Consider the following 25,931-nt stretch of genomic DNA (forward strand, 5'->3'; position numbering starts at 1 on the left):
TTTTTCCATAGTAAATACTGAAGTGAAGTATTAATTAAGTACCTCTGCTAGTTCCTCCGGTTCCATACACAGTTTCTCACTGTCACACTTGATAGGTCCTGTTGTATCACGACTTATTCTCTGCTGTTCGCATACTTGTGCTATGCCTTGGTGTCTTCCTTAATCCTGCCCGGCATGGCCCCTTCTGTCTCTCCTAATTTCCTTCTTAAACTCCTTCCTATTAGCCTTATAATCTGCTAGATCGCTAACATTACCTAGCTCTCTCAACCGTTTGTTAGCTTTTCTTTTCTTTTTGATTCCTAATTCCCATTATTAAATTAAACGCTTTTCTAACGTGTCTGCTCCTATCTCTCCCCAATGCTATTGTAAAGGAGATAGAATTATGATCACTGTCTCCAACATACTCTCCCACTTAGAGATCTGACACCTGACCAGGTTAATTTCCCAATACCAAATCAATTATAACCTCTGCTCTTGTAGGCTTATCTGCACGCTGTGTCAAGAAACTTTCCTGAACACATCTAACAGACTCCACCCCATCTAAATCTCTTGCTTCAGGGAGATGCCGATCGATATTTAGGAATTTAAAATTGCCCGTCACGACAACTCTGTTATTTTTCCACCTTTCTAAGATCTGTTTCCCTATCTACTCCTTGATATCCCTGTTACTATTGGGCGGACTATATATTTATATAAAAACACCCAGTAAAGTTACTGTCCCCTTCCTGTTCCTAGCCTCCACCCACAGAAACTTCATAGGCAATCCCTCCTTGGCATTAACCTTTTCTGCAGCCGTGACACTGTCTCTGAGCAGCAGTGCCACACCCCACCTATTTTGCCTCCCTCACTGTCCTTTCTGAAACATCTAAAACCCGGAATTTGAAGAAACCATTCCTGTCCCTGAGCCATCTAAGTCTCTCCAACGGCCGCCACATCTTCTCCAAGTACTGATCCACGCTCTAAGTTTATCTGCTTTGTTCACAATACTCTGAGTTAAAATAGACACATTGCAAACCTTCGGTGTGAGCGCGTCCTTTCTCTTTGACCCGCCTGTCCTCCCTCTCGCACTGTCTACAAGCTTTCTCTATTTGTAAGCCAAACTCCTCTTCCCAAGTCTCTTCAGTTCGGTTCCCAGCTCCCCCTCCAACAATTCTTGTATGAACTCTCCCCAGTAGTCTTAGCAAACCACCCTGCCAGAATATCGGTCCCCATGAGATTCAAGTGGAATCCGTCCTTTTTGCACAGGTCGCACCTGCCCCAAAACAGGTCCCAGTGATCCAGAAATCTGAATCCCTGCCCTCTGCTCCAATCCCTCAGCCACGCATTTATCCTCCACCTCATTCTATTTCTATACTCACTGTCGCGTGGCACAGGCAGTAATCCCGAGATTACTACCTTTGTGGTCCTGCTTCTCAATTTCCTTCCTAATTCCCTGTACACTTTTCTTTCAGGACCTGTTCCCCTTTCCCACCTCGGTGTAATCCCCTGGTTCGCCTCAGGCTCGCTCAGCTCGCTTTTGTCCATGCGGAGCAGCCTTCGGCCCTGCCAAACTGGGAAATCAGCTTGGGTGGATGCTATGTGTTGTCCCCAACCCCGTCAATTAACAGACAGTACTCCATATGCGATTAAATAATAACACTTCATAGATTTTACTAGAGCTAGGTGATTAATAATGATACAGTATATATGAAGGAAAAGAAAATAAAGAAAAGGCGCCAAACTTATCAAAGTCCAAATGCACTTCGTGCACAACCGTTGGTGCTGTTACCGATGTCTGCTGACCACCATTCGATCCCCTCTGAAATCCTCGACTCGCAGCTCAGGACCACCCGACGTGGTTAACCAAATACATCGATCTTCGTCTCCTCTCCTCGTGGTACCTTCTGGCGTCGGTCCCCGCTTGGGGTCCGTTCCTCGCCAAGCTTAGAACATCACGTCCTCTCTCTCTCACCCCCTCGCGCTGACTCCCCAAAACGCCTGCTAACAATAGCTTTCAAACTCAGAAGAAAGAACAACATTAATCCCAATTGGTTAACAAAGGAATACAATTCTCGTTATCAGTAAATTTTAAACCAAACAAACTTCCAGCACCCTCTCGCAACAAAGAAGCAGTCCTACTTTTAACAAAACAGCCATTTTGATTAACATACGCAATAACAAAAGAAAGAGAAGAAATCCCCCTTTACATATGTCATTGGTAACAATATGTACCACGACCTCTGGCTATTCTGCCTCCCACTGCAGGATATCTTGGACGCGATCTGAAACATCCCGGACCCTGACACTTGGAAGGCAAGCTACCATCCGAGTTTTTTTCCTGCATTCACAGAATCGCCTATCTGACCCCTTAACTATAGAGTCACCTATCACTACTGCCTTCCTCTTCCTTTCCCCATCCTTCTGAAACACAGGGCCGGATTTTGTGTCAGAAGCCCGGCCACTATTTCTTCCCCCTGGTAGTCTGTTCCTTCCAACAGTACTCAAACAGGAGTACGTATTGTATAGGGGGACAGCCACAGGGGTACTCTCTAGCACCTGACTCTTCCCCTTCCCTCTCCTGACTGTGACCCACTTGTCTGTCTCCCGTGGCTCCGGTGTGACCACCTGCCTATAATTCCTTTCCGTCGCTCCTCGCTCTCAATGACCAGACAAAAGTCATCGAGCTGCACCCTCAGTTCCCTAACTCGGTCCTTTAGGAGCTGCAGCTCGACACATTTGATGGCGTCATGGCCGTCCGGGGGGCTGGGAGACTCCACGACCTCCCACATCTGCCGCCGAGCACAAGAAACTGGCCTCACACACACACTTTCTTTCCACAATTAACACAGGTAAACCTACCTTGCCTCGTCCCGTTACCGCCTAAGCCCTTTGTGCCAAAGCCCTATCACCGTCACTCCGCTGCCCGCTCCGAAAGCTGCCCGCTGGATATGGCGTTATTCTTTTTAAACTTTCGCGCTCAACTGGCGGACGCCACGCGCATGCGCAATCTTGCCTCAGTTTTACCTCTAGTCGTAAAGACTGCCTTCGCTCCGGATATCAGCCGTTCACTTGTAGCCTTCTTGCTCCTCGATTGACTGGGTTGATTCCAGGGATGAACTGGTTAAACAATGATGAGAGATTGAGTCGCGTGGGACTATACCCGAATTCACCCGAATTCAGAAGAGTGAATGGAAATCTTTAGAAACATACTGAATTTTGAAAGAGACAGATGAGATAGAAGTGGGAAAGTTGTTTCCATTGGTAGGTGAGACTAGAACTAGGGGATTCGGTGGAGAAGATTTAGGACGGAGATGAGGAGAAACTGTGGGGTGGCTCTCTTAATTAAGGATGAGATCATGGTGAATGTGAGAGAGGATTTGAGATCTACGGAGCAGAATCTTGAGTCCATCTGGGTTGAGACTAAGAATAGTAAAGGGAAAACATCACTGGGAACAAATCTACAGACAACCTATAAAATATTGCAGTGGCAGACGCGATTAACTAAGAGATAATTGAGGCTTGTAAGAACGGAACGGCAGTGGTCATGAGGGATTATAACTTCCACAAAGATTGGGTGAACCAGGTCGGTCGAGGGAGTCTTTTGGAGTACTTCATAGAATGCATCCGTGGCGGCGTTCTTGAGTAGCATGTTAGTGAACCTACAAGGGAAAATGCTATTTTAGATCCGATGTTTCGGACGTGATATACGCAGAGGGATGAAGGGTGGGGGTTGAGGTGGATTTACTAGTCAGGGAAAACTGTTACAGCAGTGCTCAGGCAGGACAGATTAGAGGGCTTGTCTACCGAGGCCATATGGACGGAGCTGAGAAACAGGAAAGGTGTGACTACATTATTGGGTTTTATTTTTGACCAAACAATAGTCAGCGAGAATTGGAGGAGCAAATCTGCAGAGATATAGCAGACAACTGCAAGAAACATAAAGTTGTGATAGTAGGGGATTTTAATTTTCCTCGTATTGATTGGGACTCCCATACTGTTAATGGTCTAGATGGGTTAGAGTTTGTAAAGTTTGTTCAGGAAAGTTTTCTAAATCAATATATAGAGGTACCTACTAGAGAGGATGCAATATTAGATCTCCTATTAGGAAAAGAGTTAGGACAGGTCACGGAAGTGAGTTTAAGGTAAAACCTTGGTCCCAGTGATCATAACACAATTAGTGTCATAAGGAGGGTGTCGGGAACGGACCCAAATGCAAGACGCAGACACTGAACTACCAGGAGCAGGACAAGGCGTGAGAAGGAAACAAGGAAAGTGGGGAAGAAAGGACGCTGGAAATGGCACAGGCCCTGGACGAGACAAGGATTCCGGGCTGGGCTAGGACTTGACTTGGATAGCCCAAACAGGACAGGGAACTGAGAACTAGGAACCTGGGCTTGGACTCCGAACCATAGACTGGACAAGGACCAGAACCTGGGTCTTGACTCGGGCTCGGACCCCGGATCTAAGCGAGGACAAGACGTGGCTACAGGACGAAGAGAGGCAACAGGACTGGTCGTGAGACTTCTGGACAGGACAAGGGAACGCTAGCACAGGACGAGGGAACCCCAGCACCGGGCTGGGCAAGGTACTCCAGAGCTGGGCAAGGCACATGGACAAGACGAGAACACAAAACCGTGGATTGGACAGGACAAGGTTCTTGGACGTAGCTAGGACTGGACAAGACCCCAAAGTCTTGACTTGGTCGACGAAGAGACAGGAACGCAGAGCGTTGGTCAAGGAAGAATAGGAACATGGAACAGAGCCGGGACCCCTCCTTGGAAACAGGATGTATGGCCGGGACTCATTACACAGAATGTAGAATACGACGAGACGGTTCCCAACACAAGACAGCGGCAGAAGGCCGGACTAACGTAGCGAAGGTGAGGACACAAAGATGGTACCCAACGCAAGGTAGCGGCAAACGGTCGGACCAACCTAGCTAGACGTGGATAAAGAGACAGTTCAAAACAACGAAATACAGTTCCTTATCTTGCTCCGGTGGTTGAACTTGAGAGCAATGAAGCCAAGGGTTGCAGGTGAGACAAAGCTCCAGGCGAGGCAAAACAAGGCAAGGTGAGGCTCCAGGCGAGGCAATGCGAGGCAAGGCAAGGCTCCAGGAGTGGCAAGGCGAGGCAAGGCGAGGCAAGACAAAGCTCCAGGTGAGGCAAGGCGAGGCTGCAGGAAGGCAAGGTGAGACGAGGCAAGGCTCCAGGAGGAAGGTGAAGGGAAGGGATATAGACAAGGGGATTGGACAGGAAAAATCCAGCCGCCAGAGGCTGAATCCTGAGCCTATTTATGAAGCCAACCCAAACGAGAATCGGCTGCCTCAACAGAAACTGGAGAAAATCAGAAAACCTGGAATAAGGGATACGTACTGGACCATGAACCGAAATGCGCATTTCATGGACCGGACCATGACAATTAGTTTTAGCTTGATCATGGATGAAAATAGACCTGGTGCTCGGGTTGAGGTTCTAAACTGGAAAAGGGCCAAAATTGAAGAAATGAGAAAGGATCTAGAAAGCGTGGATTGGGACAGGTTGGTTGGAAAAAGATGTTGTTGGTAAGTGGGAGGCCTTCAAAGGAGAAATTTTGAGAGTGCAGAGTTTGTATGTTCCTATCAGGATTAGTAGTAGTAGTAGTAGGCCTCCGTTAGTCTCGGTAGTCCATGGATTTGCGCACTGGATAGTTTCCAGGGCGCAAGCCTGGGCAAGGTTTTTTCCCAAGATTTTGTCAGGATTAAAGGCAAGGTGAATAAAAATAAGGAACCTTGGTTCACTCGGGGTATTGGAACTCTGATAAAGAGGAAGAGAGAGATATATGACATTTATAGGAAACAGTGTGCAAATAGGATACTTGAGGGGTATAAACAGTGCAAGAGAAACTTAAGATAGGAATCAGGAGGGCTAAAATTAGAATGAGGTAGCTTTGATAGTCAAGGTGAAGGACAATCCAAAGAGCTTCTACAGGTATATTAAGCGTAAAAGGGTAGTAAGGGATAAAATTGGTACTCTTGAAGATGAGTGTGGTCGGCTATGTATGGAACCAAAAGAAATGGGGGGGGCGGGATTTTAAATGCGTCTGTATTTACTAAGGAAATGGCATGGAGTCAATGGAAATAAGGCAAACAGGTAGTGAGGTCATGGAAACTATACAGATTGAAGAGGAAGAGGTGCTTGCATTTCTGAAACAAATCAAAGTAGATAAATCCATAGGACCTGACAGGGTATTCTCTCGGAACTTGAAGGAGACTATTGTTGAAATTGCAGTGGCCTTGGCAGATATATTTAAAATGTCGTTTCTACGGGTGAGGCGTTTAGGTTTGGAGGATAGCTCATGTTGTTCCGATGTTTAAAAGGGTTCTAAGAGTAATCTGGGAAATTATAGGCCGGTAAGTTTGACGTTGGTAGCAGGTAAATTACTGGAAGGAATACTAAGAGGTAGGATCTACAGGTATTTAGATAAACAGGGACTTATTAGGGAGAGTCAACACGTTTTTGTGCGTGGTAGGTCATGTTTAACAAATATATTGGAATTTTTCGAGGAGGTTACTAAGAAAGTGGATTAAGGGAAGACAGTGGAAGTTGTCTACATGGACTTCAGTAAGGCCTTTGGCAAGGTCCTGAATGAGAGGTTAGTTAGGAAGATTCAGTCGCTAGGTATATATGGTGAGGTGGTAAACTGGATTAGACATTGGCTCAATGGAAAAAGTCAGAAAGTGGTAGTGGAGTATTGCTTATCTGAGTGGAGGCCTGTGACTATTGGTGTGCCACAGGGATCAGTGCTGGGTCCATTGTTATTTGTCATCGATATCAATGATCTGGATGATAATGTGGCAAATTGGATCAGCAAAGTTGCTGATGATACAAAGATTGGAGGTGTAGCGGACAGTGAGGAAGGTTTTCAAAGTTTGCAGAGGGATCTGGACCAGACGGGAAAAAATGGCTAAAAATGGCGGAAGGAGATTAACACAGACAAGTGTTGCACTTTGGAAGGAAAAAACAAGGTAGGACACCGAGGAGTTCAGTAGAACTGAGAGACCTAGGAATAGAGATATAAAATTCCCTAAAAGTAGTATCACAGGTAGATAGGGTAGTAAAGTGAGCTTTCGGTACATTGGCCTTTATAAATCAAAGCATTAACTATAAGAGTTGGAATGTTATGGTGAGGTTGTATAAGTCATCGGTGAGGTAGAATTTGGAGTATTGTATGCAGTTTTGGTCCCCGAATTACAGGAAGGATGTTAATAAGGTTGAATAAGTGAGAAAAGGTTTACAAAGATGTTGCCGGGACTGGTGAAACTGAGTTACAGAGAAAGGTTGAATAGTTTAGAAATTTATTCCCCGGAGCGTAGAGGAATGAGGGGAGACTTGATGGTTATAGATAGAGCGAATGCAAACAGTCATTTTCCACTGAGGACAGAGGAGAAAACAAAAAACAGAGGTCATGAGTTAAGGGTGAAGGGGGAAAAGTTTAAAGAGAACATGGGGGGGTCTTCACGCAGAGAGCGGTGGTACTGTGGAATGAGCTGCCAGATAAAGATGAAAGCGGGCGCACTTTTAACATTTCAGAAAATCTTGGACAGGTACATGGGTGAGAGGTGTGGGGAGGGATATGGGCCAGGTGCTGGTCAGTGGGACTAGGCAGAAAAATGGTTCGGCACAGCCAAGAAGGGCCAAAAGGCCTGTTTCTGTGCTGTAATATTTTATGGTTCTATGGTTCTATCTGGTCCTGTGCAATGAGGCAGGTAATATTAAGAATCTTGTAGTCTGGGATCCTCTTTACTCGGCTGCGGTATCCAGACTGATACTAAGCACAGATGCTACCATCGGCAGAATACTGTTTCCGGAATGGAGGAGAAAAGCATTCAGTGGTTTTATTTTCACTATCCATATTTCGATAGCAGTGTTTTCTTCTTTTGTCTATTAAGTTTGTGCCGATATCGTCAATGTTTCATAATTTCACCTCGCTAGGCTTTCCGAAGTGATGCTGGCCTTCGCTTTTTTAGGACCGAGTCTCTGTCAGTGCAGACACTTAGACCCTATAACGACGTGGCAGCATATTTAAGTAACAGTCCAGTCTATTTTCGACACGTACGTCTGTTCTTCTGTAAGTCAGTAAATGTGAATTCGTGCATTATATCTCCTTGATGCCAGTTTGACACCACTACAATTAATCCCGTCAGCTCTTTCACTTCTAATAATGGAAATGGTGTTGTTTGCTGTGGTGATCAATTGTTCTAACGTACGTCAGTCGTGGAACTGGGATGCCTCGCTTTAAACTGTCGGAAGGTGGCCAAACCACTGACACTCCCATCCGTCATGATCCTCCAGCCGGAGTGCAGCGACGGATACCATACACCCTTGATTTCCGCTTTCCACTTCCAAACAAACCATACCCTGCATAGCAGCGGAAGAATGGGGGCATTCAGGGAATTGCTGCTGACCATATTTCTATATTGTTTCCAAATTTCTTGCAGTTGATTTAAAGGCGATTATGATCCTCTCTCGGGTAAAATGCATCACCCGTTACCTGGTTGGAATGGCAACAGCGGATCTGATGGTGGTTATCGTTGTTGATTGAGTGGAACAGACCAACAATACATTTATTATATTTATATATCTATTTCTCCAATTTCTTGTAGTTAATTTAACGGCGATTGTGATCCTATCTCGGGGAAAATGCGGACTCTCCAAATGCATCACCTGTTACCTGGTTGGAATGGCCACAGCGGATCTGGTGGTGGTTATTATTGTGGGTTTAGTGGAACAGACCAACAATATCTACATTTATTCCAGGTCCCTGCTCATCACTCCTGTATGCGCTCTGACACTAGTATTTGTCGCTGTAACGACGGACTGTTCTGTTTGGTTTACGGTCAGTTTTACCTTCGATCGCTTCATCGCAATATGTTGTCGAAAGCTGCGGGAGCGATACTGTACCGAGAGAACAGCAAGGGTGGTTATCGTGGCTGTGGTTATTGTGAGCTGCGGGAGATGTGCCCCGTTTTACTTTGCTATTCAACCTTATGTCATCATTGACAACACGCCGTGGCGGTGCACCGGCACGTATGAATACGCCACTTCACCCATGTGGAGTGGATACGGATCACTGGAGAGCATTTTCACACCAATGCTACCAATCGGCTTAATATTAGTGTTTAACGGGTTAACAGTGAGACATATCGTTGTGGCAAATAGTGTCCGCAGAAGGCTTCAGCAAAGCAGCGATAGCCAGAAAGATGCCGAGATGGTAAACCGCAGAAAGTCGATTATTTTGCTGTTTTCTATATCAGCTAATTTCAGATTATTTTGGATGCCCTATGTAGTTCATTCCATGAAATGGCAAGCGGAAAACTATTTTTATCAGGACAGATATTTGACGTCCCCAGTATTCATCGTACAGCAAATTGGTTTAATGTTACAAATTCTCAGCATGTGCACGAATACTTGCATCTATACACTGACACAGAGGAAATTCAGAGAAGAGCTGAGGAGTGGAATGACGTATGCATTTACATTAAATGGCCATCTGTGTAGATAACGCCTGCGTCTAATGAGAATTCAATGGAGTTTTCACATAAGGTCGTTTTACAATGAACAGGGTTGGCAAATATGTCATCAATTCAAACAATCATATACCTGGTCATCCGGAAATTGCAGAGTTGGCAGAAGGTTGGTCACTTCATACATTCAGGTAGGTAGCAATACAAGGGTTCAATGCTGCTAGCGTGAATGACACATTGGTTGAAGTATATTCCAAAGTATCACAGACACTCGACTGCCATGAGGGCAGGAATGGCTTCAGGAAATTCCGGGTTTTTGATGTTAAAATTGGACAGTGTCGGATAAGAGAATGTAAAGGGAGTACAGTGGCAAACCAGGGATAGTATCACAGATGCAGGAAGGGAGGACAACGCGGAGAGTTAATTTGTTAATAGACTGTGAGGCTAACACAGAAACATGAAGGGCGGGATCGCAATCACCTCATTTGGAGTCTTCTATACAGCCGCGCACCAAATTAACAAAAAAAAAGTGCAGCGGAAACGGTGACTAACCGATCCGGAAGAGAAACGTGGACATGTGTCATATTATTGACGCGCGCAACTGAAACTTTTCTTATATTCTTTGGCACCTCCCCAGGGTAAAAGGTTTAGGTGCAGCATAATTTGCCAATTCTGTCTAGGAAGGAATCATGTCACTATAAGAAGAAAGACAGCCTTGCGAGCAGTCAATACCAGATCTAATATTAGGAAAGGAAACGGATCAGGTGACAGATCTCTCCGCGGGTCAGCATGTCGGTACGATAGGGCAGAACTCACTGACACTTATCTTGTACAGGGATAGGACCAGGGAGCACGGAATGATTTATTGGGGGTTTGCGAAGTATGGTACTACCTGGCAGGTACTTTGTACATTGTACATTGGGAAATGATGTACTCAGGCAAATGCGCAACAGACATCAGGAGATTGTTTAGGGCGCACTGACATCGAGTTCAGTATAGGATTGTCTCACGGATGCAGGGAAAGGATGACAGTGTAAAGTAACCCTGGACGACAGGAAAATTGGAACAACCCTTCAAGAGGAAGAAAGAAAGATACTTAATGTTTAGGAGCAAAGGGTCAGGTAGGACTTTGGGGAGTCACAACATAGTCAGGAAAGAATTTAACAATGGACTTAGAAGAGGTAGAAAGGGACTTGAGAATGCCTTGGCGAGTTGCATTCAAGTAAGTGCGGATCAGGAGGATGACCAGAGAGAGTGTGGGCTGATCAAAGGTAAAAGAGGAAAACTTGTGTTCGGAGACCAAGGAGGCAGTACAGATCCTCACTGAATACACTGATGAATGTGAACACAGCACCAAAAGGCAAATTAGCTCGAACATGCAACGCTAAAAAAGAGGATGTGATGGAAAGTTGGAAAACTTTATGATAGGTGATTTCCCGGTGCTGGAACGGCTATAGTCCAGGTGGCTTGGGAAAGCGAGCTAAGATATTGCCGAGCTTTGGGACAGGATATTTGCGCCTTCGCTGGCTATGGACGTGGAACTAGATGGTTGGAGCGTGGAAAATGTTATTCATTTGTTGACGAAAGATAATAGCAATACATCCTGGAATTATAGACCATGGAGTCTTAGATAAGTAGTGGGTAAACTACTGGCAAAGATTATTGAAGAAGGAATTTATAAGTATTTGGAGAAACGTACCCTGACTAAGGAGAGACAACACGGCTTTTTGAGGGGCATATTGTCATTTCAGTCAGATTTAATTATGTGAAAAAGTGAAAATAAATCCAACAGAGAAATCAGAACAGTCGATGTGGGCGCATTAATTTTGATCAGGCGGTTGATCAGTTCCCCAAAGTAGACTCATTCAGAAAGACAGGAGGCATGGGATCCTGGGAAACCTGGTTGCATTGCTTCAGAGTTAGCTTCCGAACAGAAGGCAGATGATGTAGTACATAGAGTGAATTCCGGCTGTAAGACAGCGGGCAGCAGTGTTCCGCAAGGGGGGTCGGAATTCCGGTACATTTTTAAACTCTATTTGTACAATGCAGTTACATGCTCCAAGAAACAGGACTGAGGAAATAACCAATTTAATCTGATCACCCAGCAGTAGCTGGATAATTAATGGAATTATGACAGACAGTATAAGCAAATCGCTGAGATATTGACTGCACCAGCACGATATCTAAGCTGACCCACCATTTACATATTGCAGGACAGATGCTACAATGACGTCAAAGCAATATTTTCCAATAGAACCCTACAACTTAAAACCGGCATTTGAAAGTGTTTAGCAGCAGCTTCTGCTCCTTATTAAAAGAAACAGCCAATTTCAAATTCCCAATTCAAGTACACACAAATTGATCCTAATGCCAACTTACCTCTGAATCACGGTTTTATCGTAACGGGTGTAGATCCGCTCATGTTTCGATCAATTTAACCCTGAATCCAGATGGCCGGAGTGGAATTCGTATCTCCCTCTGAAATAAATAATAAATTAACCATACAAAACTACACAAACTAAAAACACAGCGAAGGCAAAGCAAATATCCGGGCTCACACTTGTGTTCCTTCAAAGACATCGCAGGCAACTGGAGAATTTAGAATAAACAATTTGTAAAGCTTCCATTCTATATAACTAAATAACCATATAACAATCACAGCACGGAAACAGGCCATCTTGGCCCTCCTAGTCCGTGCCGAACCCTTAATCTCACCTAGTCCCACCTACCCGCACACAGCCCATAACCCTCCATTCCTTTCCTGTCCATATACCTATCCAATTTTACCTTAAATGACACAACTGAACTGGCCTCTACTACTTCTACAGGAAGCTCATTCCACACAGCTATCACTCCTTGAGTAAAGAAATACACCCTCGTGTTTCCCTTAAACTTCCGCCCTCTAACTCTCAAATCATGTCCTCTAGTTTGAATCTCCCCTACTCTCAATGGAAACAGCCTGTTCACGTCAACTCTATCTATCCCTCTCAAAATTTTAAATACCTCGATCAGATCCCCCCTCAACCTTCTATGCTCCAATGAATAGAGACCTAACTTGTTCAACCTTTCTCTGTAACTTAATTGCTGAAACCCAGGTAACATCCTACTAAATCGTCTCTGCACTCTCTCTAATTTATTGCTATATTTCCTATAATTCGGTGACCAGAACTGCACACAATATTCCAAATTTGGCCTTACCAATGCCTTGTACAACTTTAGCATTACATCCCAACTTCTGTACTCAATGCTTTGATTTATAAAGGCCAGCGTTCCAAAAGCCCTCTTCACCACCCTATCTACATGAGACTCCACTTTCAGGGAACTATGCACAGTTATTCCTAGGTCTCTCTGTTCCTCTGCATTCCTCAATGCCCTACCATTTACTCTGTATGTTCTATTTGGATGATTCCTGCCAAAATGTAGAACCTCACACTGCTCAGCATTAAACTCCATCAGCCAACGTTCAGCTCATTCTTCTAACCGGCATAAATCTCCCTGCAAGCTTTGAAAATCCACCTCATTATCCACAACACCTCCTACCTTAGTATCATCGGCATACTTACTAATCCAATTTACCACCCCATCATCCAGATCATTTATGTATATTACAAACAACATTGGGCCCAAAACAGATCCCTGAGGCACCCCGCTAGCCACCGGCCTCCATCCCAATAAAGAATTATCCACCACTACTCTCTGGCATCTCCCATCTAGCCACTGTTGAATCCATTTTATTGCTCCAGCATTAATACCTAACGACTGAACCTTCTTAACTAACCTTCCATGTGGATCTTTGTCAAAGGCTTTGCTGAAGACCATATAGACTACATCCACTGCCTTACCCTCGTCAACATTCCTCGTAACTTCTTCAAAAAATTCAATAAGGTTTGTCAAACATGACCTTCCACGCACAAATCCATGCTGGCTACTTCTAATCAGATCCCGTCTATCCAGATAATTATAAATACTATATCTAAGAATACTTTCCATTAATTTACCCACCACTGATGTCAAACTGACAGGTCTATAATTGCTAGGCTTACTTCTAGAACCCTTTTTAAACAATGGAACCACATGAGCAATACGCCAATCCTCCGGCACAATCCCCGTTTCTAATGACATATTAAAGATCTCCGTCAGAGCTCCTGCTATTTCTACACAAACTTCCCTCAAGGTCCTGGGGAACATCCTGTCAGGACCCGGAGATTTATCCACTTTTAAATTTCTTAAAAGCGCCAGTACCTCTACCTCTTTAATTGTCATAGGTTTCATAACTTCCTTACTTGTTTCCCACAGCTTAGACAATTCAATATCCTTCTCCTTAGTGAATACCGAAGAGAAGAAATCATTCAAAATCTCTCCCATCTCCTTCGGTTCCACACATAGCTGACCACTCTGATTCTCTAAGGGGCCAATTTTATCCCTCTCGCTTTTAATATAACTGTAGAAACCTTTCGGATTTACTTTCACCTTATTTGCCAAACCAACCTCGTATCTTCTTTTAGCTTTTCTAATCTCTTTCATAAGATTCCTTTTACATTTTTTATATTCCTCGAGCAATTCCTTTACTCCATGCTGCCTATATCTATTGTAGACATCCCTCTTTTTCTGAACCAAATTTCTAATATCCCTTGAAACCCATGGTGCTTTCAAACCTTTAACCTTTCCTTTCACCCTAACAGGAACATAAAGATTCTGTACCCTCATAATTTCACCCTTAAATGACCTCCATTTCTCTGTTACATCGTTCCCATAAAACAACTTGACCCAATCCACTCTCTCTAAATCCCTTCGTATCCCCTCAAAGTTAACCTTTCTCCAATCAAAAATCTCAACTCTAGGTCCAGTCCTGTCCTTCTCCATAATTACATTGAAGCTAATGCTATTGTGATCACTGGACCCGAAGTGCTCCCCAACACATACATCTGTCAGCTGACCTATCGCATTCCCTAACAGGAGATCCAACACTGCCCCATCTCTAGTCGGTACTTCTATGTATTGTTGCAAAAAACTATCCTGCACACATTTCACAAACTCTAAACCATCCAGCCCTTTTACAGAATGAGCTTCCCAGTCTACGTGTGGAAAATTAAAATCTCCCACAATCACCACCTTGTGTTTACTACAAATATCTGCCATCTCCTTACACATTTGCTCTTCCAACTCACGCGCCCCATTAGGTGGCCTATAATACACTCCTATCAGTGTTACTGCACCTTTCCCATTCTTCAATTCCACCCAAATGGCCTCCCTAGAGGAGCTCTCTAATCTATCCTTCCAAAGCACCGCCATAAGATTTTCTCGGACAAGCAATGCAACACCTCCTCCTCTGGCCCCTCCTGCTCTATCACACCGGAAGCAACTAAATCCAGGAATATTTAGTTGCCAATCACACCCTTCCTGCAACCATGTTTCACTAATAGCTACAACATCATAATTCCAGGTATCAATCCACGCTTTAAGCTCATCCACCTTTCTTACAATGCTCCTAGCATTAAAATAGATACATATAAGATACTCTCCATCTCCTCCTCTCTTTCCATCACTAACAATGCATTCAAATTTATTATCGTTTTCTTTCTTCTCCCCTACATCTTCGGGCTGAGCGCATCCCGTCTCCATCACCTGCCTTTCCTCCCTCACACACTGTCTATTTACTTGCTCCACTGGTGAACTAACCTCCTCTCCCATAGTCTCCTCAAATAGTCTCCCGCCCCCCCCCCCCCATCTTACTAGTTTAAAGTCCGCCCTGTAGCCCTAGCAAACCTCCACGCTAGGATATTGGTCCCCCCACGATTCAAGTGTAACCCGTCCTTCTTGAACAGGTCACTCCTGCCCCAGAAGAGGTCCCAATGATCCAGAAACTTGAATCCCTGCCCCCTGCTCCAATCCCACAGCCACGCATTCATCCTCCACCTAATTCTATTCCTACTCTCACTATCGCGTGGCACAGGCAGTAATCCCGAGATTACTACCTTTGCGGTCCTTCTTGTTAACTGCCTTCCTAACTCCCTATACTCTCGTTTCAGGACCTCTTCCCCTTTCCTTCCTATGTCATTGGTACCTACATGTACCACGACCTCTGGCTCTTCACCCTCCCACTTCAGGATATTTTGGTCGCGATCAGAAACGTCCGGAACCCTGGCACCAGGGAGGCAAATTACCATCCGGGACTCCCGGTCACCTCCACAGAAACGCCTGTCTGAGCCCCTGACTATTGAGTCCCCTATTACTATGGACCTCTTTCTTCTAACCCTACCCTTCTGAGCTACAGGGCCGTCCTCTGTGCCGGAGGATCGGCCACTGTCCCTCCCACCATGTAGGCTGTCCTCCCCAACAGTACTCAAACATGAGTACTTATTGTCAAGGGGTACAGCCACTGGGGTACTCTCTAGTACCTGCCTCTTCCCCTTTCTGACTGTAACCCACCTATCTGCCTCCCGTGGTCCCGGAGTGACCACCTGCCTGTAACTCCTCTCTATCACCTCCTCACTCTCCCTGACCAGGCGAAGGTAATCGAGCTGCAGCTCCAGTTCCCTAACTCGGTCCCTCAGGAGCTGCAGTTCGGCGCACCTGGCGCAGATGTGGACGTCCGGGAGGCTCGGAGACTCCAGGATCTCCCACATCCGACACCGAGAACAACAAGCTGCCCTCACATTCATACCTCCCAAATAACTGAAAATACAAGAACTAAAAGATAAGCCTACTGTGCCCTCTTCCGCCTAAGCCCTCTGTGCCCAAGTCCTACACTCTGCGCCCGGCTCACTCCGCTGCCCGCAAACGAAGCTGCCCGCTTCTTAAGGCGGCGTTCTTTATATATCTTCCCTCCTTCCCGGGCCTCCTTCACGCGCCTGCGCAGTCCCGCCTCTCAGAACTCCGATCTGAGAAGCAATTGGACAATTTGAAAATGGCCGCCACCGCACTTCCTCTCAGGCCTCGCTGTCCTCTTCCAAAAGAGGTAAAGTGCCAAAATACATAGTCCTCTGTGCTATAACCATCCATTTTACGCAATCTCCATGCTTCAGTGTGTTCAAGGACAGAGGGATAGAACAGTGTCAACGACTTTCTAGATTGGTCGCTGCTCTGAGACACTAGACTTCTAACCCAGATATACAGTCAGACAGCCACAGGGAATCACTGCACAGAAACAGGGTCTTCAGTCCGTCAGGCCCGTGAGGAATTATTTAAACTCCCATCTCCCATCGACCTGCAACAGGACCACGGACATCCATATCCCTCTCATCCATGTACTTATCCAATCATCTCTTAAACGTTCAAATTGGAATCTCAGTTACCATTTGCGTTGGTTACACTGTCTACACTCTCACGACCCTCTGGGTGAAAAAGTTTCCCCTCGTATTTCCCGTAAACAATTCACATTTCACCCTTCCCCCATGATCTCTAGTTGTATTCTCACTCAACATCAGTGGAGAAAGCCTGCTTGCATTTATACTCTCTATACGCCTCTTAATGATGTATACCTCTATCAAATCTCCCCTCAGTCATCTACCCGCTAGGGGGTAAAGTGCCAAAATACATAATCTTTCCTTTTAGTTCAAAACATCCAATTCCGTTAATAGCCGTTTAATGTTTTTTTTTCTGTATTCTTTCAAGCTTATTTACAAACGTCCTGTAGGTACTTGAGCCAAACCGCAACAATTTTCCAAATTAGGCCTCAATAAAATCTTAAACAACATCAACATAATATTCCAACTCCTGTACTCATTACTTTGGTCTATGAAGGCCAACATGCAAAAAGCTATTTTTACGACCCTGTCGAACTGTGCGGCAACCCCAATTGAATTTTGGACGTCCATTCCTAGATTCACCTGTCCTATCATACTCCTCGATGCCCCATTTCTCATTGTATCAGACCAACTTTGGATATTCCTCCCAGAGTGCAACATCTAAATATTTGTCAGCTATATCCCAGAGATTAACGATCTGCCATTTTTCAGCCCATTTTTCCAGCTGATCCAGGTCCCATTTCATGCTTCGGTAATCTTCCTGGCTGTCAGCTGCACCTGTAACGATGGTGTCATCGGAAAATTTGCTGATCCAGTTCACGACACGATTATCCAGATCATTGATATAGATGACAAACAACAACGGACACAGTAACGACCCCTGTGTCACGCCAGTCATCACAGGTCCCCAGTTAGAGAAACAACCACACTCTAGCTTTCCCAACTTAGCCAATGTCTAATCCAATTTACTACCACATCGTGAAAGCCAAGCAACTGGACCTTCTCGAGCATCCTCCCATACGGAACCCTACAAATTCCTTGCTGAAGTCACGGTAGACGGCATCCACGGCCCTGCCTGCAACACCATTCCTGGTAACTTCCTTGTAAAGCTGTAAGATTGGTTAGACATTACCTACTACGCACTGGCACATACTGACTATCGCTAATATTCCTGTTTGTCCAGATACTTTCCTGCATACACCATGACCAGTGTAGTCTGAACACCAATGATAATTTCTCATTACGTAATACTTGACGAGTCCCTTCCAAGCAAAACTATCGATATCAACCATCAACCATCGGTCATTGAAGGCCTATTGTAGTTAAATTCTCCTGCAATATTATCAGACGCGTTCAGAGTAGTCTGGAAAAGGAAGACGTCGTAGCTTTAAGCACTTAATCAACTAGACTTAAATAGTTAAAGACGACACACTAGATAGAACATAGAATATTACGACACAGTAAGCCTTCTCGAGGTTCTGAAATTCAAGAGGCATATGTAATGATGCTTCATTTCACAATGATTGCAGGACTTTCCATAAGCAGAAAACATCTTTGGAATGTACCTACCTTCACATTTGCTGCATTTTCTGATCAAATCGTTCCGTTTGTAATCAGAGAATATACACTCTGTACCCGGGCCCCAGGGATCTTTCCGCTGATGAGCGCTGGGGCTGCAGCAACACCTGCGGCGCATGCGCATCGCTGGTTCCTTCGACAGCGAGTAGATAGGTTTCCAGATCATTGGGCGTTCTGGGTAATGAGGCAGCCATGGTTGAAGCGGCCATCCTTGTCCCTGCACAGGCGAAGGGAATGGTGGGAGCAGACGTATCTCCCACACACTGACGAGTTCCAGCTATGTAAATCCGAAGATTAGGAACTCGGAACAAAAATATAGTTCCCAGTTAATCTGGGATGAAGAGTCTAAATTCCAGTACCTGAAAATTTCATTTAGTGTTGTATGGAAAATAAGCCTTCCCTCAGTCTTAGTTCTCTCTGAGTAAATAAGGATATGAAACACCTTCGTCCTCGATGACAAGTGACTTGTGGCTTTCACATCACAAATGTGCCGCATTCGAATAACTACTGTCCTCCCCTTCATATTTGTTGGCATTGCCGTCGATGGGTTCATCACTGTCAATCAGATCGTGAGAGGTGATCCGAGGAACTAGAAAATCTCCGGGATCAGACATGTAGTCACAAAGGCTCTGTGTAGTCTTTTGGAACATAACCCTAACTTGAAATAACACCAAAGGACAGAGGCAAATTGAGCCAAGTCACAGACTGATTGAAAGCAGAAATAGCCCATTTTCATGCAGACAGGAATACAGAGAGTTTGCTAGTCAGTTAGAATGTCTGATCCTTGCCCAGTTAGAGGATGAGGAGTTCATAGATATACATAGAAATCTACAGTACATTACTAAAACTTCGTCTCCAACTTGAGATAAACTTTGTAACATTGTGATGCTAGAGCTCACGATAGACTAAAATCTCACCTGAAATATTGTCGTTCACTCACTGATATCTTTGGCAAATATGTTTACAGATTTAAAAAGCCAGAACACTTGTGCACTGGAATCTCAAACACAGCAGCACGTCTCTGAACGGATATTTAAGGAGTGAGCATATATTTTCTTTGCAACAACAACACATCTGTTGTCGATCTTTGGCGATGAAGAAGTATCTCATCCAAAATGGAAATTGTGGTGTCTGAAATGAAGTTTTCTGTTGTAACTCAGTGCTATTCACTGGAACCAGGCTGTTGAGAATCAGCAATTGTTCTACAACTGCATTGATTCTACAAGCGATTCAAATGTCTGACATTCACCTGCTCTGTGTTCAGTCATCCAGCCTGAAGACACATCATCAAGTTGACATCATAGTGAGATGCTCCACCTGCTCCGATTCTGAGAAGAAATTAATTCTTCAATTAAATCTAAAGATATATCCGAAAAATTGCCAGCTCAGATGGTGAGAAGGACGGCGGGAAGGCATTCACACACTCAACCACATTACAGTAACATCAGTGAGTTCACACCGGGGAGAAGCCATTCGCCTGTTCTGAACTTGAGAAAGGGTTCACGCAGTCATCTCAAACGAGTGAGCACCATCGAATTCACACTGAGAAGATGCTGCTTATCTTCTCAGACTGTGGGAAGGGATTCACTCCCTCCTCCTGCCTACAGAGACATCAGAGTTCACACTGGGGAGAGACCATTCACCTGCTCAGACTGTGGGAAGGGATTTATTCAGTCATCTCATGTACTGACTCACAAATTAGTTCACACCTGGAACAGGCCATTCACATGCTCTGAATCACCATTTTGTTCACACTGGGGAGTGACCATTCAGTTGCTCAGACTGTGGGAAAAGATTCACTCGGCCATCTCACTTACTGACATATCAGTTAGTTCACACTGGAGAGAAACCATTCACCTGCTCAGATTGTGTGAAAGAATTCACACATTCATATAACTTGAATGTTCATCAGCGAATTCACACAGGGGAGACGTCGTACAGCTGCTCGGACTGAGGGAAGGAATTCAGTCGATCATCTCAACTGAACAAACATCGGCGAGTTCACACTGGGGAGAGCTCTTTCAGTCGGTATCCCTATAAACCCACCACCATCTACCCTCGCACAGTCAGGTGACAGCCGACCCGAGAAACACACTGACTGTGACAGGTGTCAGGGCTCACCAAACATTCACAGCAGCTGACCTTTTTTATAACCATCCAATTTGCACATTTATCTTGACTAAATCGTTTCCTACCTACCTATCTTTACACCCTCTCCTCATTAATCTCCCTCCTCGAATACTTCTTGCTGGTAAGTGAAGTTCTATACGCTCCCATTTACTTCCACCCTCAGCTCCATTGTAGATCATAAACAGTCCTTCAATTTGAGGTAACACTTCACCTGTGTGCCTGTCAGGTTGATCTACTCTATCTGATGGTCCCAGTGCGGCGTGCTCTACGCAAAAAAGACCCAATGCTCTACACCTGGATTCCACTTTGCTATTATATTCGCTCTGTCTTAAAGAAACGGCATTGTCCAGTCACAAGCAAGCGAATATCAGTAGATGTTGTAAATCCAAGCAACACAATAAAATCTTTCCAATGATTTCAAGTTCCCTGGCCCCTATCAACTTATTGCCACTACTGATACTTAGTCCGTATGCACCGCTACCTCCCAACAGGAAAGCCCCAGAGCTCTCTATTTCCTTCTGGATACCAAACACAGGGAGTGTGGTAGAACAGAGGGGCTGTGGGGTGTAAGTACGAGTTCCCTGAAAGTGCTGACACACGTAGACAGCGTGGTGAAGAAGGTGTGGACGGGTTCTTGTGCCATGTAAATCTGTGACTCTCGGTGTAAATGGTCTTGCATTTTCCAGTTGTAAGCTGATGACTTTGCTTCATCTTTCTTCTCTTAGAGGGACAAAAGTGCTGGAAATCGTGCCATCTGGGTGAGCACAGGGAAACGCAGCATTTCAATGCACGAGCCAGCGACGAAACTGTGAGTCACCAGTCCACAGTACACGACCGAGACAGCAGGTGGTATTGTAAAGTTCAAGTGGTTACAGCAATTAATCAACACTTCAAAGGAAGTCCAATAAATTGCAGACCATAAACTAGAAGAGAAAACTCAGCAGAGTAAAGCTGATGTTGACGTGCGAATAAAAAATCGGGAGGTGGAAAGGCGACAGAAGGTTACGATCTCAATACATCAGCCGGGGCCTATCACAGCTCTGAGATTTGCAGGGACATATCATGTCAGGGACAGAGCCAGTCCAATAGTCTATCAAATCCAGACTGCTCCAAATAGTTCAGGTTGGCATCATTTGAACCCACTTGTAGATAGTTAATGTTCTCTGGAAGATGAGGTTCTTATCGCACGTCGTCAATGGGATGCTCTGGATGGAGTTGATGATAGTCTTAGACTTATATTTCAGCCAATCGACTATGGTGACGGTGAAGGAGCAGTTGACCCCTCAGTCTGCTGGACAAACACTTTCACCTTGCACCCAGAGCTAAAGGTAGTTCACTTCAGAGTCAGCATCAAATGAAGGCAATCTATTCCATCCTCTGAATATAGACAGAGACAACGGAGGAGAGAAAGAGATACGTTCGTCACCAAATGAACTTGGAATGAAACGGGAAATAGAGAAGTTGAATTTCGAGGAGATATCAGGATATCAGTTAAGTACAGAAATTGCTCTTGATGGTTTTACTTACAGATATTCGGTAATGATTGATGTTGGAATACTACTGATGAGTGTCCTCATAATGGTCGAATGTTCGATTAAAGTTTACATGTTCTCCAATAATGTGTATTATTTCTCAATTGTATTTTCATTAGTTATCTGGACTGATACAAGTGCAGTGGTAGTTAACAGTGTCATTCCTCTTTCACTCAGTTAGCCACGCCGACATGGCAGGAGTTCACACACTGTACAAGCAGGGTTGTCAATAAAAATCGGTTGAATATCCTGTATGCGGATGTGCTGGTATGCTCTGCACTATCCCTCAATAACATGCACAACATCGTGACAGAAGTAGTTAATCAATGCAAAATCAATGGGTTGAAGAACTGACTTCCAGTGGACAAATACTGGTGTGCTCTCAGCACCCCAGTTCCAATGAATTTCATCGAGTTTCAACAGAAAATTTATTGTCAGTCAGAACTCTTTTTGACAGTATTATAGGAAGTGTATCAATGTGCAACACGTTATAATAAAAGCGAAGGCCATTTTCTAAATGGAGGGAAATGTCAAATTTCTGAGTTGCAAAGACCCTTAGGAGTCCTCGTGCTGGATTCACTGAGGGTTAATTTGTCGGCTGAGTCGTTTGAAAGGAAGGCAAATGCTATGTATGCATTTATTTCATGAGGACTAGAATATATACGCAAGGATATATAGTTAAATCTTTATAATGCACTGGCGATGCATTGGGTGATGGACAAATTGCTGTGGGTCCAGGTGCTTGCTGAATCAGGTGTTGGTTTCAGCCATAGACCAACTCTCAAAGCACTCCATCACCTAAGATGAGAGTGCTAGTGAAAACAGTAATTAAGAGAGTTCACCCCGCTCTTCATGGACACTGGTATAATTATAGCCCTTTGGAAGCGGGGGAGAGCTGCCAACCATAGCAATGAGATTGAAAATGTCCTTTAATACCTCCGCCAATTCGTCAGCTCTGGTTTTCAGAACATTAACTTTATATGAAGTAATGGTGTACAAACCCTGCCAGCATTGACATGCATTCGATGTCGCCTGTAACCTTGGAATTGTTCCTTAGCTCTTGAATTAGCCCTCTGCAATTCATGCCTCCTTTATTCGTACAGACCTGGGTGGTCAAACTTAAATGTCATAGCTGTAACGAGCCTCATGGACATCCACAGCTTTTGATCTGGGGTGTGTATAGTAAGTTCTGGTTGGCACACAGACATCCGCACAGGTTTTAATGAAGTCGGTGTCTGATGTGCCGTACTCACTCACACTTGAATATAAGTCCCTGAATACACCGAATCAAAGTTGTGCTGTAAGTGCTCCTGCGCCTCACTTGTTCATATATTTTTGGTCCTCACTGCTGCTGTTGCAGTATTCGGTGTCTGCCGATGCTCAGGGAGAAGACGTACGGCCAGGTGATCAGACATTCCAAAGTGTGGACGTGGGATAGCTCGGTAAGCGATGTTGATGGTGGTGTGGCAGTGGCCCAGGGTGTTAGCTCCTCTGATTCTACAAATGATTTGTAGGTAATAATTATTTCGAGACTTTTTCAAGCTGGCCTGGTTCAAATCTCCGCGAAATGACGGGGATGGCATCAGGATGTACTATTCCTGTCTTTGATCACATCGCAGAGATCGTCTGGACCCTGAGGTGGAATGTACATCTCCACCAAAATGATGGCTAAAATCTCCCGCGGCAGATAAAATGGCCGGCACTTCACCACGTGGTGATCCTGGAGTAATCTGTCATTTTTGTACGCAGTTTTAGCTGACCTACCTGCAGAAAAGATGTAAATACGGTTGGAAGAGCATAGAGGAATTTGACAAGGATGTTGCCGGGTCTGGAGGAACTGAGATATGAGAAATGATTGAAGAGGTTTGGACTTTATTCAATAGAACATGGCAGATTGAGAGGATATTTGATAAAGGCTATCCTTCGTGATGATTATTTCCCCCATCACGTTCTATTTAGTGAATACGAACATGAAATATTCATCTAGTGATTTGGTCACTTATTCCGGCTCCAGACATACTTTCACTTCGACCACTGAGGTGTCTACATTTCTGCTTTCTCTGCACTGCCACTAATGTTTCTGATGTATGTACAAGGTATTCCCTCCTGACTTGCTCAGCAAAATCATTCCCTCTCTCCTGCCATCATTCAGCACGGCAGATTATCTGTTAAAATTGCATATTATACCAGAAGACCATAAGACAAAGGAACAGAAGTCGGCCATGCGGCCCATCGAGTCTGCATCTCCATTTCATCATGAGCTGATCCAATCTTCCCTTTCGTTCCGTTTCCCGCCTTCTCACCATAACCTTTGATGCCGTGGCTACTCAGATAACCATCGATCTCTGCCTTAAGTAAACCCATTGACCTGGCCTCCACTGCCGCACGTGGCAACAGATTTCACAGATTCACCACCCTCTGGCTAAAGAAAAGAACTTTACATTTCTGTTCTGAAATTGCGCCTTTCAATTCTTAAGTTATGCCCTCTCGTACGAGACTCCCCCACGATAGGAAATAAATTTTGCCACATCCACTCTATTCATGCCGTTCAACATTCGAAATGTTTCTATGATGTCCCCCCTCATTCTTCTAAACTCCAAGGAGAATAGTCCAGGAGCGGTGAAACGTTCCTCATATATTAACCCTCTCATTCCCGGAATCATTCTAGTGAACCTTCTCTGAACCATCTCCAATGTCAGCATATCCTTTCTTAAATAAGGAGCCCAAAACTGCAGACAGTATTCCAAGTGAGGTCATACCAGTGCCTTATAGAGCCTCAACATTACATCCCTGCTCCTATACTCTATTCCTCCAGAAATAAATGCCAACATTGCATTCGCCTTCTGCACCACCTACTCAAACTGGAGGTTAACCTTAAGGGTATCCTGCACGAGAACTCCCAAGTCCCGTTGCATCTCTGGACTTTGAATTCTCTCCCCATTTAAATATTAGTCTGGCCGTTTATTTCTTCTACCAAAGTGCATGACCGTTCACTCAAACTATCTAATTCTCTTTTCAGACTCTCTGTTTCCACAGCACTACCGGCCCCTCCACCTATCTTTGTATCATTATCAAACTTAGCCACAAAGCCAACTATTCCATAATCCAAATCGTTAATATACAACGTAAAAAGAAGCGGCCCCAACAACGACCCTTGTGGAACACCACTGGCAACCAGCAGCCAACCAGAATGGGATCCCTTTATTCCCACTCTCAGTTTCCTGCCAATCAACCAACGCTCTATCCACATATGTAACTTTCCTGTAATTCCATGGGCTCTTATCTTGTTTTATAGCCTCATGTGCGGCAGCTTGTCAAAGGCCTTCTGAAAATCCAAATACACATTCACTGCATCTCCCTTGTTTAGCCTTCTTGTAATCTCCTCAAAAATTGTACTAGCTTTGTCAGGCAGGATTTTCCTTTAAGTAAGCCATGCTGAGTTCTGCCTATCTTGTCATATGCCTCCGTAACCTTATCCTTGGAAATCGACTGCAACAACTTCCCAACTACCGATGTCAAGCTAAGAAATCATAATTTCCTTTTTGCTTCCTTGCCCCCTTCTTAAATAGCGGAGTGACATTTGCAATTTTCTAGTCCTCCGTAACCATGCCAGAGTCTATCGAGTTTTAAAAGATAATTGCTAATGCCTCCGCAATCTCCACAGCTACTTCCTTCAGAAAACACAAGGGTTGCATTCCATCTGCTCCAGGAGATTTATCTACCCTTAGAATATTCAGCTTCCTGTGTACTTTCTCTGTCGTAATTGCGATTGCGCATATTTCACTTCCCTGACACCCTTGAGTGTCCGGTATATTGCTGATGTCTTCCTCCGTGAAGACTGATGCAAAATACTCGTTCAGTTCCTCCGCCATCTCCTCATATCCCATTACAATTTCTCCAGCATCATTTGCTATCGGTCCTATATCTTCTCTCACCTGTCTTTTACTCTTTATATACTTG

Source organism: Hypanus sabinus, chromosome 10, assembly GCF_030144855.1.
Source record: "Hypanus sabinus isolate sHypSab1 chromosome 10, sHypSab1.hap1, whole genome shotgun sequence".
NCBI classification, from domain to species: domain Eukaryota; kingdom Metazoa; phylum Chordata; class Chondrichthyes; order Myliobatiformes; family Dasyatidae; genus Hypanus; species Hypanus sabinus.